General features: G+C 38.8%; 14 non-coding genes across 14 annotated transcripts; 4 read left to right on the forward strand and 10 right to left on the reverse strand.

The window, feature by feature from the left end:
* Positions 1-531: 531 nt before the first annotated feature.
* Positions 532-640, reverse strand: TRNAL-CAA (transfer RNA leucine (anticodon CAA)). The gene is made up of 2 exons: positions 603-640; positions 532-577 (listed from the first exon to the last, which is right to left on the reverse strand). It is a non-coding gene; the product is annotated as a tRNA-Leu (tRNA).
* A 1,564-nt stretch (positions 641-2,204) lies between these two features.
* On the reverse strand, positions 2,205-2,313 carry TRNAL-CAA (transfer RNA leucine (anticodon CAA)). The gene is made up of 2 exons: positions 2,276-2,313; positions 2,205-2,250 (listed from the first exon to the last, which is right to left on the reverse strand). It is a non-coding gene; the product is annotated as a tRNA-Leu (tRNA).
* A 1,571-nt stretch (positions 2,314-3,884) lies between these two features.
* Positions 3,885-3,993, reverse strand: TRNAL-CAA (transfer RNA leucine (anticodon CAA)). Its single transcript has 2 exons — positions 3,956-3,993; positions 3,885-3,930 (listed from the first exon to the last, which is right to left on the reverse strand). It is a non-coding gene; the product is annotated as a tRNA-Leu (tRNA).
* A 2,543-nt stretch (positions 3,994-6,536) lies between these two features.
* On the reverse strand, positions 6,537-6,645 carry TRNAL-CAA (transfer RNA leucine (anticodon CAA)). Its single transcript has 2 exons — positions 6,608-6,645; positions 6,537-6,582 (listed from the first exon to the last, which is right to left on the reverse strand). It is a non-coding gene; the product is annotated as a tRNA-Leu (tRNA).
* A 161-nt stretch (positions 6,646-6,806) lies between these two features.
* On the forward strand, positions 6,807-6,878 carry TRNAQ-CUG (transfer RNA glutamine (anticodon CUG)). The gene has a single exon. It is a non-coding gene; the product is annotated as a tRNA-Gln (tRNA).
* A 707-nt stretch (positions 6,879-7,585) lies between these two features.
* TRNAL-CAA (transfer RNA leucine (anticodon CAA)) lies at positions 7,586-7,694 on the reverse strand. Its single transcript has 2 exons — positions 7,657-7,694; positions 7,586-7,631 (listed from the first exon to the last, which is right to left on the reverse strand). It is a non-coding gene; the product is annotated as a tRNA-Leu (tRNA).
* A 2,543-nt stretch (positions 7,695-10,237) lies between these two features.
* TRNAL-CAA (transfer RNA leucine (anticodon CAA)) lies at positions 10,238-10,346 on the reverse strand. Its single transcript has 2 exons — positions 10,309-10,346; positions 10,238-10,283 (listed from the first exon to the last, which is right to left on the reverse strand). It is a non-coding gene; the product is annotated as a tRNA-Leu (tRNA).
* Positions 10,347-10,507: 161 nt separating this feature from the next.
* Positions 10,508-10,579, forward strand: TRNAQ-CUG (transfer RNA glutamine (anticodon CUG)). The gene has a single exon. It is a non-coding gene; the product is annotated as a tRNA-Gln (tRNA).
* Positions 10,580-12,228: 1,649 nt separating this feature from the next.
* TRNAL-CAA (transfer RNA leucine (anticodon CAA)) lies at positions 12,229-12,337 on the reverse strand. Its single transcript has 2 exons — positions 12,300-12,337; positions 12,229-12,274 (listed from the first exon to the last, which is right to left on the reverse strand). It is a non-coding gene; the product is annotated as a tRNA-Leu (tRNA).
* Positions 12,338-12,498: 161 nt separating this feature from the next.
* Positions 12,499-12,570, forward strand: TRNAQ-CUG (transfer RNA glutamine (anticodon CUG)). The gene has a single exon. It is a non-coding gene; the product is annotated as a tRNA-Gln (tRNA).
* A 1,484-nt stretch (positions 12,571-14,054) lies between these two features.
* On the reverse strand, positions 14,055-14,163 carry TRNAL-CAA (transfer RNA leucine (anticodon CAA)). Its single transcript has 2 exons — positions 14,126-14,163; positions 14,055-14,100 (listed from the first exon to the last, which is right to left on the reverse strand). It is a non-coding gene; the product is annotated as a tRNA-Leu (tRNA).
* A 1,411-nt stretch (positions 14,164-15,574) lies between these two features.
* Positions 15,575-15,683, reverse strand: TRNAL-CAA (transfer RNA leucine (anticodon CAA)). The gene is made up of 2 exons: positions 15,646-15,683; positions 15,575-15,620 (listed from the first exon to the last, which is right to left on the reverse strand). It is a non-coding gene; the product is annotated as a tRNA-Leu (tRNA).
* Positions 15,684-17,094: 1,411 nt separating this feature from the next.
* Positions 17,095-17,203, reverse strand: TRNAL-CAA (transfer RNA leucine (anticodon CAA)). The gene is made up of 2 exons: positions 17,166-17,203; positions 17,095-17,140 (listed from the first exon to the last, which is right to left on the reverse strand). It is a non-coding gene; the product is annotated as a tRNA-Leu (tRNA).
* Positions 17,204-17,364: 161 nt separating this feature from the next.
* TRNAQ-CUG (transfer RNA glutamine (anticodon CUG)) lies at positions 17,365-17,436 on the forward strand. The gene has a single exon. It is a non-coding gene; the product is annotated as a tRNA-Gln (tRNA).
* The last annotated feature ends 367 nt before the right edge of the window (positions 17,437-17,803 follow it).

Raw genomic sequence — 17,803 nt, forward strand, 5'->3', positions numbered from 1 at the left:
TTTCTTTCAAGCATTTATGCATACCTTCATTTCTTAACCATGGGTATGGACCAGGCCAACATAAATCCTTTGGTATTTGGTATCAATGCCTAGATGATGCAGTCTAATGATATTATAAAGTGATTAGTTTCCTATTTTAAATGGAAAATTATGGATCATTCCTGGTCAGAATCGTTAATCCCCAACGGAGAGCATCACATTAAGACAATGTTAGTCTACGGCACAGAGAATGACTTCAAAGAAGGATACATGCCGTAGGGTTTAACAACCAGCGAATAATGACACCCCAAAAGAACAGAATCCAGAAAATAATCTTTGAAATTTCATCATCAGAAGCATTCAGAGTTAAAGATAATGATCAATTCTAAACACCTGCTATGAAGCCACAATGGGCAAATGACTTTAGAGAAGGTGTCATACTGCAACTGCCTAGACGATGAATTCTTCTGCCCATTAAAAAGTGATAATTTTCCTATTTTAAATGTAAAAGGATGGAATTTTAAGAATGAACAGCAAAAAATATGAAAAAGCTGTCAGAAGTGGGATTTGAACCCACGCCTCCATGTGGAGACCAGAACACCCATATTGTGGAAGAAGTTGATCTTGAGTCTGGCGCCTTAGACCGCTCGGCCATTCTGACACTGCGTGTAAGCTGATTTGGCAGGAAAAGTCTGCTACTTGTGCAAAGTCTACATTTTCCTTACTATTACCCACTTTTATTGAAGTTGAGTGAGAGGTGATATTCTACCGTTATCGAAGATCTGAGATCCAGGCATTCTGCCAAATTGGAGTCAGCCATCTCGACATTAGATACCAAACACATTTTTCTTCAATAGAATTCTGGCATCTGCTTGGTTTCATTTCTTTCAAGCATTTATGCATACCTTCATTTCTTAACCATGGGTATGGACCAGGCCAACATAAATCCTTCAAAGAAGGATACATGCCGTAGGGTTTAACAACCAGCGAATAATGACACCCCAAAAGAACAGAATCCAGAAAATAATCTTTGAAATTTCATCATCAGAAGCATTCAGAGTTAAAGATAATGATCAATTCTAAACACCTGCTACGAAGCCACAATGGGCAAATGACTTTAGAGAAGGTGTCATACTGCAACTGCCTAGACGATGAATTCTTCTGCCCATTAAAAAGTGATAATTTTCCTATTTTAAATGTAAAAGGACCCACGCCTCCATGTGGAGACCAGAACACCCATATTGTGGAAGAAGTTGATCTTGAGTCTGGCGCCTTAGACCGCTCGGCCATTCTGACACTGCGTGTAAGCTGATTTGGCAGGAAAAGTCTGCTACTTGTGCAAAGTCTACATTTTCCTTACTATTACCCACTTTTATTGAAGTTGAGTGAGAGGTGATATTCTACCGTTATCGAAGATCTGAGATCCAGGCATTCTACCAGTTGGTGGCATCGTGTGGGGTTCCATGGTGTAATGGTTAGCACTCAGGACTCTGTATCCAGCGATCCGAGTTCAAATCTGCGTAATTCTTTTAAAAATTTCACATCAAGAGAAAGCAACAGTCAAAAAAACATTATTTCTTAAAATCCAATTTAAGCATATATAATCTGCCGATGCCAAATTGGAGTCAGCCATCTCGACATTAGATACCAAACACATTTTTCTTCAATAGAATTCTGGCATCTGCTTGGTTTCATTTCTTTCAAGCATTTATGCATACCTTCATTTCTTAACCATGGGTATGGACCAGGCCAACATAAATCCTTTGGTATTTGGTATCAATGCCTAGATGATGCAGTCTAATGATATTATAAAGTGATTAGTTTCCTATTTTAAATGGAAAATGATGGATCATTCCTGGTCAGAATCGTTAATCCCCAACGGAGAGCATCACATTAAGACAATGTTAGTCTACGGCACAGAGAATGACTTCAAAGAAGGATACATGCCGTAGGGTTTAACAACCAGCGAATAATGACACCCCAAAAGAACAGAATCCAGAAAATAATCTTTGAAATTTCATCATCAGAAGCATTCAGAGTTAAAGATAATGATCAATTCTAAACACCTGCTATGAAGCCACAATGGGCAAATGACTTTAGAGAAGGTGTCATACTGCAACTGCCTAGACGATGAATTCTTCTGCCCATTAAAAAGTGATAATTTTCCTATTTTAAATGTAAAAGGATGGAATTTTAAGAATGAACAGCAAAAAATATGAAAAAGCTGTCAGAAGTGGGATTTGAACCCACGCCTCCATGTGGAGACCAGAACACCCATATTGTGGAAGAAGTTGATCTTGAGTCTGGCGCCTTAGACCGCTCGGCCATTCTGACACTGCGTGTAAGCTGATTTGGCAGGAAAAGTCTGCTACTTGTGCAAAGTCTACATTTTCCTTACTATTACCCACTTTTATTGAAGTTGAGTGAGAGGTGATATTCTACCGTTATCGAAGATCTGAGATCCAGGCATTCTGCCAAATTGGAGTCAGCCATCTCGACATTAGATACCAAACACATTTTTCTTCAATAGAATTCTGGCATCTGCTTGGTTTCATTTCTTTCAAGCATTTATGCATACCTTCATTTCTTAACCATGGGTATGGACCAGGCCAACATAAATCCTTCAAAGAAGGATACATGCCGTAGGGTTTAACAACCAGCGAATAATGACACCCCAAAAGAACAGAATCCAGAAAATAATCTTTGAAATTTCATCATCAGAAGCATTCAGAGTTAAAGATAATGATCAATTCTAAACACCTGCTACGAAGCCACAATGGGCAAATGACTTTAGAGAAGGTGTCATACTGCAACTGCCTAGACGATGAATTCTTCTGCCCATTAAAAAGTGATAATTTTCCTATTTTAAATGTAAAAGGACCCACGCCTCCATGTGGAGACCAGAACACCCATATTGTGGAAGAAGTTGATCTTGAGTCTGGCGCCTTAGACCGCTCGGCCATTCTGACACTGCGTGTAAGCTGATTTGGCAGGAAAAGTCTGCTACTTGTGCAAAGTCTACATTTTCCTTACTATTACCCACTTTTATTGAAGTTGAGTGAGAGGTGATATTCTACCGTTATCGAAGATCTGAGATCCAGGCATTCTACCAGTTGGTGGCATTGTGTGGGGTTCCATGGTGTAATGGTTAGCACTCTGGACTCTGAATCCAGCGATCCGAGTTCAAATCTCGGACCTGTGTAATTCTTTTAAAAATTTCACATCAAGAGAAAGCAACAGTCAAAAAAACATTATTTCTTAAAATCCAATTTAAGCATATATAATCTGCCGATGCCAAATTGGAGTCAGCCATCTCGACATTAGATACCAAACACATTTTTCTTCAATACAATTCTGGCATCTGCTTGGTTTCATTTCTTTCAAGCATTTATGCATAACATCATTTCTTAACCATGGGTATGGACCAGGCCAACATAAATCCTTTGGTATTTGTTATCAATGCCTAGATGATGCAGTCTAATGATATTATAAAGTGATTAGTTTCCTATTTTAAATGGAAAATTATGGATCATTCCTGGTCAGAATCGTTAATCCCCAACGGAGAGCATCACATTAAGACAATGTTAGTCTACGGCACAGAGAATGACTTCAAAGAAGGATACATGCCGTAGGGTTTAACAACCAGCGAATAATGACACCCCAAAAGAACAGAATCCAGAAAATAATCTTTGAAATTTCATCATCAGAAGCATTCAGAGTTAAAGATAATGATCAATTCTAAACACCTGCTATGAAGCCACAATGGGCAAATGACTTTAGAGAAGGTGTCATACTGCAACTGCCTAGACGATGAATTCTTCTGCCCATTAAAAAGTGATAATTTTCCTATTTTAAATGTAAAAGGATGGAATTTTAAGAATGAACAGCAAAAAATATGAAAGAGCTGTCAGAAGTGGGATTTGAACCCACGCCTCCATGTGGAGACCAGAACACCCATATTGTGGAAGAAGTTGATCTTGAGTCTGGCGCCTTAGACCGCTCGGCCATTCTGACACTGCGTGTAAGCTGATTTGGCAGGAAAAGTCTGCTACTTGTGCAAAGTCTACATTTTCCTTACTATTACCCACTTTTATTGAAGTTGAGTGAGAGGTGATATTCTACCGTTATCGAAGATCTGAGATCCAGGCATTCTGCCAAATTGGAGTCAGCCATCTCGACATTAGATACCAAACACATTTTTCTTCAATAGAATTCTGGCATCTGCTTGGTTTCATTTCTTTCAAGCATTTATGCATACCTTCATTTCTTAACCATGGGTATGGACCAGGCCAACATAAATCCTTCAAAGAAGGATACATGCCGTAGGGTTTAACAACCAGCGAATAATGACACCCCAAAAGAACAGAATCCAGAAAATAATCTTTGAAATTTCATCATCAGAAGCATTCAGAGTTAAAGATAATGATCAATTCTAAACACCTGCTATGAAGCCACAATGGGCAAATGACTTTAGAGAAGGTGTCATACTGCAACTGCCTAGACGATGAATTCTTCTGCCCATTAAAAAGTGATAATTTTCCTATTTTAAATGTAAAAGGACCCACGCCTCCATGTGGAGACCATAACAAACATATTGTGGAAGAAGTTGATCTTGAGTCTGGCGCCTTAGACCGCTCGGCCATTCTGACACTGCGTGTAAGCTGATTTGGCAGGAAAAGTCTGCTACTTGTGCAAAGTCTACATTTTCCTTACTATTACCCACTTTTATTGAAGTTGAGTGAGAGGTGATATTCTACCATTATCGAAGATCTGAGATCCAGGCATTCTACCAGTTGGTAGCATCGTGTGGGGTTCCATGGTGTAATGGTTAGCACTCTGGACTCTGTATCCAGCGATCCGAGTTCAAATCTGCGTAATTCTTTTAAAAATTTCACATCAAGAGAAAGCAACAGTCAAAAAAACATTATTTCTTAAAATCCAATTTAAGCATATATAATCTGCCGATGCCAAATTGGAGTCAGCCATCTCGACATTAGATACCAAACACATTTTTCTTCAATAGAATTCTGGCATCTGCTTGGTTTCATTTCTTTCAAGCATTTATGCATACCTTCATTTCTTAACCATGGGTATGGACCAGGCCAACATAAATCCTTTGGTATTTGGTATCAATGCCTAGATGATGCAGTCTAATGATATTATAAAGTGATTAGTTTCCTATTTTAAATGGAAAATGATGGATCATTCCTGGTCAGAATCGTTAATCCCCAACGGAGAGCATCACATTAAGACAATGTTAGTCTACGGCACAGAGAATGACTTCAAAGAAGGATACATGCCGTAGGGTTTAACAACCAGCGAATAATGACACCCCAAAAGAACAGAATCCAGAAAATAATCTTTGAAATTTCATCATCAGAAGCATTCAGAGTTAAAGATAATGATCAATTCTAAACACCTGCTATGAAGCCACAATGGGCAAATGACTTTAGAGAAGGTGTCATACTGCAACTGCCTAGACGATGAATTCTTCTGCCCATTAAAAAGTGATAATTTTCCTATTTTAAATGTAAAAGGACCCACGCCTCCATGTGGAGACCATAACAAACATATTGTGGAAGAAGTTGATCTTGAGTCTGGCGCCTTAGACCGCTCGGCCATTCTGACACTGCGTGTAAGCTGATTTGGCAGGAAAAGTCTGCTACTTGTGCAAAGTCTACATTTTCCTTACTATTACCCACTTTTATTGAAGTTGAGTGAGAGGTGATATTCTACCGTTATCGAAGATCTGAGATCCAGGCATTCTACCAGTTGGTAGCATCGTGTGGGGTTCCATGGTGTAATGGTTAGCACTCTGGACTCTGTATCCAGCGATCCGAGTTCAAATCTGCGTAATTCTTTTAAAAATTTCACATCAAGAGAAAGCAACAGTCAAAAAAACATTATTTCTTAAAATCCAATTTAAGCATATATAATCTGCCGATGCCAAATTGGAGTCAGCCATCTCGACATTAGATACCAAACACATTTTTCTTCAATAGAATTCTGGCATCTGCTTGGTTTCATTTCTTTCAAGCATTTATGCATACCTTCATTTCTTAACCATGGGTATGGACCAGGCCAACATAAATCCTTTGGTATTTGGTATCAATGCCTAGATGATGCAGTCTAATGATATTATAAAGTGATTAGTTTCCTATTTTAAATGGAAAATGATGGATCATTCCTGGTCAGAATCGTTAATCCCCAACGGAGAGCATCACATTAAGACAATGTTAGTCTACGGCACAGAGAATGACTTCAAAGAAGGATACATGCCGTAGGGTTTAACAACCAGCGAATAATGACACCCCAAAAGAACAGAATCCAGAAAATAATCTTTGAAATTTCATCATCAGAAGCATTCAGAGTTAAAGATAATGATCAATTCTAAACACCTGCTATGAAGCCACAATGGGCAAATGACTTTAGAGAAGGTGTCATACTGCAACTGCCTAGACGATGAATTCTTCTGCCCATTAAAAAGTTATAATTTTCCTATTTTAAATGTAAAAGGATGGAATTTTAAGAATGAACAGCAAAAAATATGAAAGAGCTGTCAGAAGTGGGATTTGAACCCACGCCTCCATGTGGAGACCAGAACACCCATATTGTGGAAGAAGTTGATCTTGAGTCTGGCGCCTTAGACCGCTCGGCCATTCTGACACTGTGTGTAAGGTGATTTGGCAGGAAAAGTCTGCTACTTGTGCAAAGTCTACATTTTCCTTACTATTACCCACTTTTATTGAAGTTGAGTGAGAGGTGATATTCTACCGTTATCGAAGATCTGAGATCCAGGCATTCTACCAGTTGGTGGCATTGTGTGGGGTTCCATGGTGTAATGGTTAGCACTCTGGACTCTGAATCCAGCGATCCGAGTTCAAATCTCGGTGGGACCTGCGTAATTCTTTTAAAAATTTCACATCAAGAGAAAGCAACAGTCAAAAAAACATTCTTTCTTAAAATCCAATTTAAGCATATATAATCTGCCGATGCCAAATTGGAGTCAGCCATCTCGACATTAGATACCAAACACATTTTTCTTCAATAGAATTCTGGCATCTGCTTGGTTTCATTTCTTTCAAGCATTTATGCATACCTTCATTTCTTAACCATGGGTATGGACCAGGCCAACATAAATCCTTTGGTATTTGGTATCAATGCCTAGATGATGCAGTCTAATGATATTATAAAGTGATTAGTTTCCTATTTTAAATGGAAAATGATGGATCATTCCTGGTCAGAATCGTTAATCCCCAACGGAGAGCATCACATTAAGACAATGTTAGTCTACGGCACAGAGAATGACTTCAAAGAAGGATACATGCCGTAGGGTTTAACAACCAGCGAATAATGACACCCCAAAAGAACAGAATCCAGAAAATAATCTTTGAAATTTCATCATCAGAAGCATTCAGAGTTAAAGATAATGATCAATTCTAAACACCTGCTATGAAGCCACAATGGGCAAATGACTTTAGAGAAGGTGTCATACTGCAACTGCCTAGACGATGAATTCTTCTGCCCATTAAAAAGTGATAATTTTCCTATTTTAAATGTAAAAGGATGGAATTTTAAGAATGAACAGCAAAAAATATGAAAGAGCTGTCAGAAGTGGGATTTGAACCCACGCCTCCATGTGGAGACCAGAACACCCATATTGTGGAAGAAGTTGATCTTGAGTCTGGCGCCTTAGACCGCTCGGCCATTCTGACACTGCGTGTAAGCTGATTTGGCAGGAAAAGTCTGCTACTTGTGCAAAGTCTACATTTTCCTTACTATTACCCACTTTTATTGAAGTTGAGTGAGAGGTGATATTCTACCGTTATCGAAGATCTGAGATCCAGGCATTCTGCCAAATTGGAGTCAGCCATCTCGACATTAGATACCAAACACATTTTTCTTCAATAGAATTCTGGCATCTGCTTGGTTTCATTTCTTTCAAGCATTTATGCATACCTTCATTTCTTAACCATGGGTATGGACCAGGCCAACATAAATCCTTCAAAGAAGGATACATGCCGTAGGGTTTAACAACCAGCGAATAATGACACCCCAAAAGAACAGAATCCAGAAAATAATCTTTGAAATTTCATCATCAGAAGCATTCAGAGTTAAAGATAATGATCAATTCTAAACACCTGCTATGAAGCCACAATGGGCAAATGACTTTAGAGAAGGTGTCATACTGCAACTGCCTAGACGATGAATTCTTCTGCCTATTAAAAAGTGATAATTTTCCTATTTTAAATGTAAAAGGACCCACGCCTCCATGTGGAGACCATAACAAACATATTGTGGAAGAAGTTGATCTTGAGTCTGGCGCCTTAGACCGCTCGGCCATTCTGACACTGCGTGTAAGCTGATTTGGCAGGAAAAGTCTGCTACTTGTGCAAAGTCTACATTTTCCTTACTATTACCCACTTTTATTGAAGTTGAGTGAGAGGTGATATTCTACCATTATCGAAGATCTGAGATCCAGGCATTCTACCAGTTGGTAGCATCGTGTGGGGTTCCATGGTGTAATGGTTAGCACTCTGGACTCTGTATCCAGCGATCCGAGTTCAAATCTGCGTAATTCTTTTAAAAATTTCACATCAAGAGAAAGCAACAGTCAAAAAAACATTATTTCTTAAAATCCAATTTAAGCATATATAATCTGCCGATGCCAAATTGGAGTCAGCCATCTCGACATTAGATACCAAACACATTTTTCTTCAATAGAATTCTGGCATCTGCTTGGTTTCATTTCTTTCAAGCATTTATGCATACCTTCATTTCTTAACCATGGGTATGGACCAGGCCAACATAAATCCTTTGGTATTTGGTATCAATGCCTAGATGATGCAGTCTAATGATATTATAAAGTGATTAGTTTCCTATTTTAAATGGAAAATGATGGATCATTCCTGGTCAGAATCGTTAATCCCCAACGGAGAGCATCACATTAAGACAATGTTAGTCTACGGCACAGAGAATGACTTCAAAGAAGGATACATGCCGTAGGGTTTAACAACCAGCGAATAATGACACCCCAAAAGAACAGAATCCAGAAAATAATCTTTGAAATTTCATCATCAGAAGCATTCAGAGTTAAAGATAATGATCAATTCTAAACACCTGCTATGAAGCCACAATGGGCAAATGACTTTAGAGAAGGTGTCATACTGCAACTGCCTAGACGATGAATTCTTCTGCCCATTAAAAAGTGATAATTTTCCTATTTTAAATGTAAAAGGACCCACGCCTCCATGTGGAGACCATAACAAACATATTGTGGAAGAAGTTGATCTTGAGTCTGGCGCCTTAGACCGCTCGGCCATTCTGACACTGCGTGTAAGCTGATTTGGCAGGAAAAGTCTGCTACTTGTGCAAAGTCTACATTTTCCTTACTATTACCCACTTTTATTGAAGTTGAGTGAGAGGTGATATTCTACCGTTATCGAAGATCTGAGATCCAGGCATTCTACCAGTTGGTAGCATCGTGTGGGGTTCCATGGTGTAATGGTTAGCACTCTGGACTCTGTATCCAGCGATCCGAGTTCAAATCTGCATAATTCTTTTAAAAATTTCACATCAAGAGAAAGCAACAGTCAAAAAAACATTATTTCTTAAAATCCAATTTAAGCATATATAATCTGCCGATGCCAAATTGGAGTCAGCCATCTCGACATTAGATACCAAACACATTTTTCTTCAATAGAATTCTGGCATCTGCTTGGTTTCATTTCTTTCAAGCATTTATGCATACCTTCATTTCTTAACCATGGGTATGGACCAGGCCAACATAAATCCTTTGGTATTTGGTATCAATGCCTAGATGATGCAGTCTAATGATATTATAAAGTGATTAGTTTCCTATTTTAAATGGAAAATGATGGATCATTCCTGGTCAGAATCGTTAATCCCCAACGGAGAGCATCACATTAAGACAATGTTAGTCTACGGCACAGAGAATGACTTCAAAGAAGGATACATGCCGTAGGGTTTAACAACCAGCGAATAATGACACCCCAAAAGAACAGAATCCAGAAAATAATCTTTGAAATTTCATCATCAGAAGCATTCAGAGTTAAAGATAATGATCAATTCTAAACACCTGCTATGAAGCCACAATGGGCAAATGACTTTAGAGAAGGTGTCATACTGCAACTGCCTAGACGATGAATTCTTCTGCCCATTAAAAAGTGATAATTTTCCTATTTTAAATGTAAAAGGATGGAATTTTAAGAATGAACAGCAAAAAATATGAAAGAGCTGTCAGAAGTGGGATTTGAACCCACGCCTCCATGTGGAGACCAGAACACCCATATTGTGGAAGAAGTTGATCTTGAGTCTGGCGCCTTAGACCGCTCGGCCATTCTGACACTGTGTGTAAGGTGATTTGGCAGGAAAAGTCTGCTACTTGTGCAAAGTCTACATTTTCCTTACTATTACCCACTTTTATTGAAGTTGAGTGAGAGGTGATATTCTACCGTTATCGAAGATCTGAGATCCAGGCATTCTACCAGTTGGTGGCATTGTGTGGGGTTCCATGGTGTAATGGTTAGCACTCTGGACTCTGAATCCAGCGATCCGAGTTCAAATCTCGGTGGGACCTGCGTAATTCTTTTAAAAATTTCACATCAAGAGAAAGCAACAGTCAAAAAAACATTCTTTCTTAAAATCCAATTTAAGCATATATAATCTGCCGATGCCAAATTGGAGTCAGCCATCTCGACATTAGATACCAAACACATTTTTTTTCAATAGAATTCTGGCATCTGCTTGGTTTCATTTCTTTCAAGCATTTATGCATACCTTCATTTCTTAACCATGGGTATGGACCAGGCCAACATAAATCCTTTGGTATTTGGTATCAATGCCTAGATGATGCAGTCTAATGATATTATAAAGTGATTAGTTTCCTATTTTAAATGGAAAATGATGGATCATTCCTGGTCAGAATCGTTAATCCCCAACGAAGAGCATCACATTAAGACAATGTTAGTCTACGGCACAGAGAATGACTTCAAAGAAGGATACATGCCGTAGGGTTTAACAACCAGCGAATAATGACACCCCAAAAGAACAGAATCCAGAAAATAATCTTTGAAATTTCATCATCAGAAGCATTCAGAGTTAAAGATAAGGATCAATTCTAAACACCTGCTATGAAGCCACAATGGGCAAATGACTTTAGAGAAGGTGTCATACTGCAACTGCCTGACGATGAATTCTTCTGCCCATTAAAAAGTGATAATTTTCCTATTTTAAATGTAAAAGGACCCACGCCTCCATGTGGAGACCAGAACACCCATATTGTGGAAGAAGTTGATCTTGAGTCTGGCGCCTTAGACCGCTCGGCCATTCTGACACTGCGTGTAAGCCTACATTTTCCTTACTATTACCCACTTTTATTGAAGTTGAGTGAGAGGTGATATTCTACCGTTATCGAAGATCTGAGATCCAGGCATTCTACCAGTTGGTAGCATCGTGTGGGGTTCCATGGTGTAATGGTTAGCACTCTGGACTCTGTATCCAGCGATCCGAGTTCAAATCTGCGTAATTCTTTTAAAAATTTCACATCAAGAGAAAGCAACAGTCAAAAAAACATTATTTCTTAAAATCCAATTTAAGCATATATAATCTGCCGATGCCAAATTGGAGTCAGCCATCTCGACATTAGATACCAAACACATTTTTCTTCAATAGAATTCTGGCATCTGCTTGGTTTCATTTCTTTCAAGCATTTATGCATACCTTCATTTCTTAACCATGGGTATGGACCAGGCCAACATAAATCCTTTGGTATTTGGTATCAATGCCTAGATGATGCAGTCTAATGATATTATAAAGTGATTAGTTTCCTATTTTAAATGGAAAATTATGGATCATTCCTGGTCAGAATCGTTAATCCCCAACGAAGAGCATCACATTAAGACAATGTTAGTCTACGGCACAGAGAATGACTTCAAAGAAGGATACATGCCGTAGGGTTTAACAACCAGCGAATAATGACACCCCAAAAGAACAGAATCCAGAAAATAATCTTTGAAATTTCATCATCAGAAGCATTCAGAGTTAAAGATAATGATCAATTCTAAACACCTGCTATGAAGCCACAATGGGCAAATGACTTTAGAGAAGGTGTCATACTGCAACTGCCTAGACGATGAATTCTTCTGCCCATTAAAAAGTGTTAATTTTCCTATTTTAAATGTAAAAGGATGGAATTTTAAGAATGAACAGCAAAAAATATGAAAGAGCTGTCAGAAGTGGGACTTGAACCCACGCCTCCATGTGGAGACCAGAACACCCATATTGTGGAAGAAGTTGATCTTGAGTCTGGCGCCTTAGACCGCTCGGCCATTCTGACACTGCGTGTAAGCTGATTTGGCAGGAAAAGTCTGCTACTTGTGCAAAGTCTACATTTTCCTTACTATTACCCACTTTTATTGAAGTTGAGTGAGAGGTGATATTCTACCGTTATCGAAGATCTGAGATCCAGGCATTCTACCAGTTGGTGGCATTGTGTGGCGTTCCATGGTGTAATGGTTAGCACTCTGGACTCTGAATCCAGCGATCCGAGTTCAAATCTCGGTGGGACCTGCGTAATTCTTTTAAAAATTTCACATCAAGAGAAAGCAACAGTCAAAAAAACATTATTTCTTAAAATCCAATTTAAGCATATATAATCTGCCGATGCCAAATTGGAGTCAGCCATCTCGACATTAGATACCAAACACATTTTTCTTCAATAGAATTCTGGCATCTGCTTGGTTTCATTTCTTTCAAGCATTTATGCATACCTTCATTTCTTAACCATGGGTATGGACCAGGCCAACATAAATCCTTCAAAGAAGGATACATGCCGTAGGGTTTAACAACCAGCGAATAATGACACCCCAAAAGAACAGAATCCAGAAAATAATCTTTGAAATTTCATCATCAGAAGCATTCAGAGTTAAAGATAATGATCAATTCTAAACACCTGCTATGAAGCCACAATGGGCAAATGACTTTAGAGAAGGTGTCATACTGCAACTGCCTAGACGATGAATTCTTCTGCCCATTAAAAAGTGATAATTTTCCTATTTTAAATGTAAAAGGACCAACGCCTCCATGTGGAGACCAGAACACCCATATTGTGGAAGAAGTTGATCTTGAGTCTGGCGCCTTAGACCGCTCGGCCATTCTGACACTGCGTGTAAGCCTACATTTTCCTTACTATTACCCACTTTTATTGAAGTTGAGTGAGAGGTGATATTCTACCATTATCGAAGATCTGAGATCCAGGCATTCTACCAGTTGGTAGCATCGTGTGGGGTTCCATGGTGTAATGGTTAGCACTCTGGACTCTGTATCCAGCGATCCGAGTTCAAATCTGCGTAATTCTTTTAAAAATTTCACATCAAGAGAAAGCAACAGTCAAAAAAACATTATTTCTTAAAATCCAATTTAAGCATATATAATCTGCCGATGCCAAATTGGAGTCAGCCATCTCGACATTAGATACCAAACACATTTTTCTTCAATAGAATTCTGGCATCTGCTTGGTTTCATTTCTTTCAAGCATTTATGCATACCTTCATTTCTTAACCATGGGTATGGACCAGGCCAACATAAATCCTTTGGTATTTGGTATCAATGCCTAGATGATGCAGTCTAATGATATTATAAAGTGATTAGTTTCCTATTTTAAATGGAAAATGATGGATCATTCCTGGTCAGAATCGTTAATCCCCAACGGAGAGCATCACATTAAGACAATGTTAGTCTACGGCACAGAGAATGACTTCAAAGAAGGATACATGCCGTAGGGTTTAACAACCAGCGAATAATGACACCCCAAAAGAACAGAATCCAGAAAATAATCTTTGAAATTTCATCATCAGAAGCATTCAGACTTAAAGATAATGATCAATTCTAAACACCTGCTATGAAGCCACAATGGGCAAATGACTTTAGAGAAGGTGTCATACTGCAACTGCCTAGACGATGAATTCTTCTGCCCATTAAAAAGTGATAATTTTCCTATTTTAAATGTAAAAGGATGGAATTTTAAGAATGAACAGCAAAAAATATGAAAGAGCTGTCAGAAGTGGGATTTGAACCCACGCCTCCATGTGGAGACCAGAACACCCATATTGTGGAAGAAGTTGATCTTGAGTCTGGCGCCTTAGACCGCTCGGCCATTCTGACACTGCGGGTAAGCTGATTTGGCAGGAAAAGTCTGCTACTTGTGCAAAGTCTACATTTTCCTTACTATTACCCACTTTTCTTGAAGTTGAGTGAGAGGTGATATTCTACCGTTATCGAAGATCTGAGATCCAGGCATTCTGCCAAATTGGAGTCAGCCATCTCGACATTAGATACCAAACACATTTTTCTTCAATAGAATTCTGGCATCTGCTTGGTTTCATTTCTTTCAAGCATTTATGCATACCTTCATTTCTTAACCATGGGTATGGACCAGGCCAACATAAATCCTTCAAAGAAGGATACATGCCGTAGGGTTTAACAACCAGCGAATAATGACACCCCAAAAGAACAGAATCCAGAAAATAATCTTTGAAATTTCATCATCAGAAGCATTCAGAGTTAAAGATAATGATCAATTCTAAACACCTGCTACGAAGCCACAATGGGCAAATGACTTTAGAGAAGGTGTCATACTGCAACTGCCTAGACGATGAATTCTTCTGCCCATTAAAAAGTGATAATTTTCCTATTTTAAATGTAAAAGGACCCACGCCTTCATGTGGAGACCAGAACACCCATATTGTGGAAGAAGTTGATCTTTAGTCTGGCGCCTTAGACCGCTCGGCCATTCTGACACTGCGTGTAAGCTGATTTGGCAGGAAAAGTCTGCTACTTGTGCAAAGTCTACATTTTCCTTACTATTACCCACTTTTATTGAAGTTGAGTGAGAGGTGATATTCTACCGTTATCGAAGATCTGAGATCCAGGCATTCTACCAGTTGGTAGCATCGTGTGGGGTTCCAAATTGGAGTCAGCCATCTCGACATTAGATACCAAACACATCTTTCTTCAATAGAATTCTGGCATCTGCTTGGTTTCATTTCTTTCAAGCATTTATGCATACCTTCATTTCTTAACCATGGGTATGGACCAGGCCAACATAAATCCTTTGGTATTTGGTATCAATGCCTAGATGATGCAGTCTAATGATATTATAAAGTGATTAGTTTCCTATTTTAAATGGAAAATGATGGATCATTCCTGGTCAGAATCGTTAATCCCCAACGAAGAGCATCACATTAAGACAATGTTAGTCTACGGCACAGAGAATGACTTCAAAGAAGGATACATGCCGTAGGGTTTAACAACCAGCGAATAATGACACCCCAAAAGAACAGAATCCAGAAAATAATCTTTGAAATTTCATCATCAGAAGCATTCAGACTTAAAGATAATGATCAATTCTAAACACCTGCTATGAAGCCACAATGGGCAAATGACTTTAGAGAAGGTGTCATACTGCAACTGCCTAGACGATGAATTCTTCTGCCCATTAAAAAGTGATAATTTTCCTATTTTAAATGTAAAAGGATGGAATTTTAAGAATGAACAGCAAAAAATATGAAAGAGCTGTCAGAAGTGGGATTTGAACCCACGCCTCCATGTGGAGAACAGAACACCCATATTGTGGAAGAAGTTGATCTTGAGTCTGGCGCCTTAGACCGTTCGGCCATTCTGACACTGCGTGTAAGCTGATTTGGCAGGAAAAGTCTGCTACTTGTGCAAAGTCTACATTTTCCTTACTATTACCCACTTTTCTTGAAGTTGAGTGAGAGGTGATATTCTACCGTTATCGAAGATCTGAGATCCAGGCATTCTGCCAAATTGGAGTCAGCCATCTCGACATTAGATACCAAACACATTTTTCTTCAATAGAATTCTGGCATCTGCTTGGTTTCATTTCTTTCAAGCATTTATGCATACCTTCATTTCTTAACCATGGGTTTGGACCAGGCCAACATAAATCCTTCAAAGAAGGATACATGCCGTAGGGTTTAACAACCAGCGAATAATGACACCCCAAAAGAACAGAATCCAGAAAATAATCTTTGAAATTTCATCATCAGAAGCATTAAGAGTTAAAGATAATGATCAATTCTAAACACCTGCTACGAAGCCACAATGGGCAAATGACTTTAGAGAAGGTGTCATACTGCAACTGCCTAGACGATGAATTCTTCTGCCCATTAAAAAGTGATAATTTTCCTATTTTAAATGTAAAAGGACCCACGCCTTCATGTGGAGACCAGAACACCCATATTGTGGAAGAAGTTGATCTTGAGTCTGTCGCCTTAGACCGCTCGGCCATTCTGACACTGCGTGTAAGCTGATTTGGCAGGAAAAGTCTGCTACTTGTGCAAAGTCTACATTTTCCTTACTATTACCCACTTTTATTGAAGTTGAGTGAGAGGTGATATTCTACCGTTATCGAAGATCTGAGATCCAGGCATTCTACCAGTTGGTAGCATCGTGTGGGGTTCCAAATTGGAGTCAGCCATCTCGACATTAGATACCAAACACATCTTTCTTCAATAGAATTCTGGCATCTGCTTGGTTTCATTTCTTTCAAGCATTTATGCATACCTTCATTTCTTAACCATGGGTATGGACCAGGCCAACATAAATCCTTTGGTATTTGGTATCAATGCCTAGATGATGCAGTCTAATGATATTATAAAGTGATTAGTTTCCTATTTTAAATGGAAAATGATGGATCATTCCTGGTCAGAATCGTTAATCCCCAACGAAGAGCATCACATTAAGACAATGTTAGTCTACGGCACAGAGAATGACTTCAAAGAAGGATACATGCCGTAGGGTTTAACAACCAGCGAATAATGACACCCCAAAAGAACAGAATCCAGAAAATAATCTTTGAAATTTCATCATCAGAAGCATTCAGACTTAAAGATAATGATCAATTCTAAACACCTGCTATGAAGCCACAATGGGCAAATGACTTTAGAGAAGGTGTCATACTGCAACTGCCTAGACGATGAATTCTTCTGCCCATTAAAAAGTGATAATTTTCCTATTTTAAATGTAAAAGGATGGAATTTTAAGAATGAACAGCAAAAAATATGAAAGAGCTGTCAGAAGTGGGATTTGAACCCACGCCTCCATGTGGAGACCAGAACACCCATTTTGTGGAAGAAGTTGATCTTGAGTCTGGCGCCTTAGACCGTTCGGCCATTCTGACACTGCGTGTAAGCTGATTTGGCAGGAAAAGTCTGCTACTTGTGCAAAGTCTACATTTTCCTTACTATTACCCACTTTTATTGAAGTTGAGTGAGAGGTGATATTCTACCGTTATCGAAGATCTGAGATCCAGGCATTCTACCAGTTGGTAGCATTGAGTGGGGTTCCATGGTGTAATGGTTAGCACTCTGGACTCTGAATCCAGCGATCCGAGTTCAAATCTCGGTGGGACCTGCGTAATTCTTTTAAAAATTTCACATCAAGAGAAAGCAACAGTCAAAAAAACATTCTTTCTTAAAATCCAATTTAAGCATATATAATCTGCCGATGCCAAATTGGAGTCAGCCATCTCGACATTAGATACCAAACACATTTTTCTTCAATAGAATTCTGGCATCTGCTTGGTTTCATTTCTTTCAAGCATTTATGCATACCTTCATTTCTTAACCATGGGTATGGACCAGGCCAACATAAATCCTTTGGTATTTGGTATCAATGCCTAGATGATGCAGTCTAATGATATTATAAAGTGATTAGTTTCCTATTTTAAATGGAAAATGATGGATCATTCCTGGTCAGAATCGTTAATCCCCAACGAAGA

This window comes from Pelobates fuscus, chromosome 2, assembly GCF_036172605.1.
Source record: "Pelobates fuscus isolate aPelFus1 chromosome 2, aPelFus1.pri, whole genome shotgun sequence".
NCBI classification, from domain to species: Eukaryota; Metazoa; Chordata; class Amphibia; order Anura; family Pelobatidae; genus Pelobates; species Pelobates fuscus.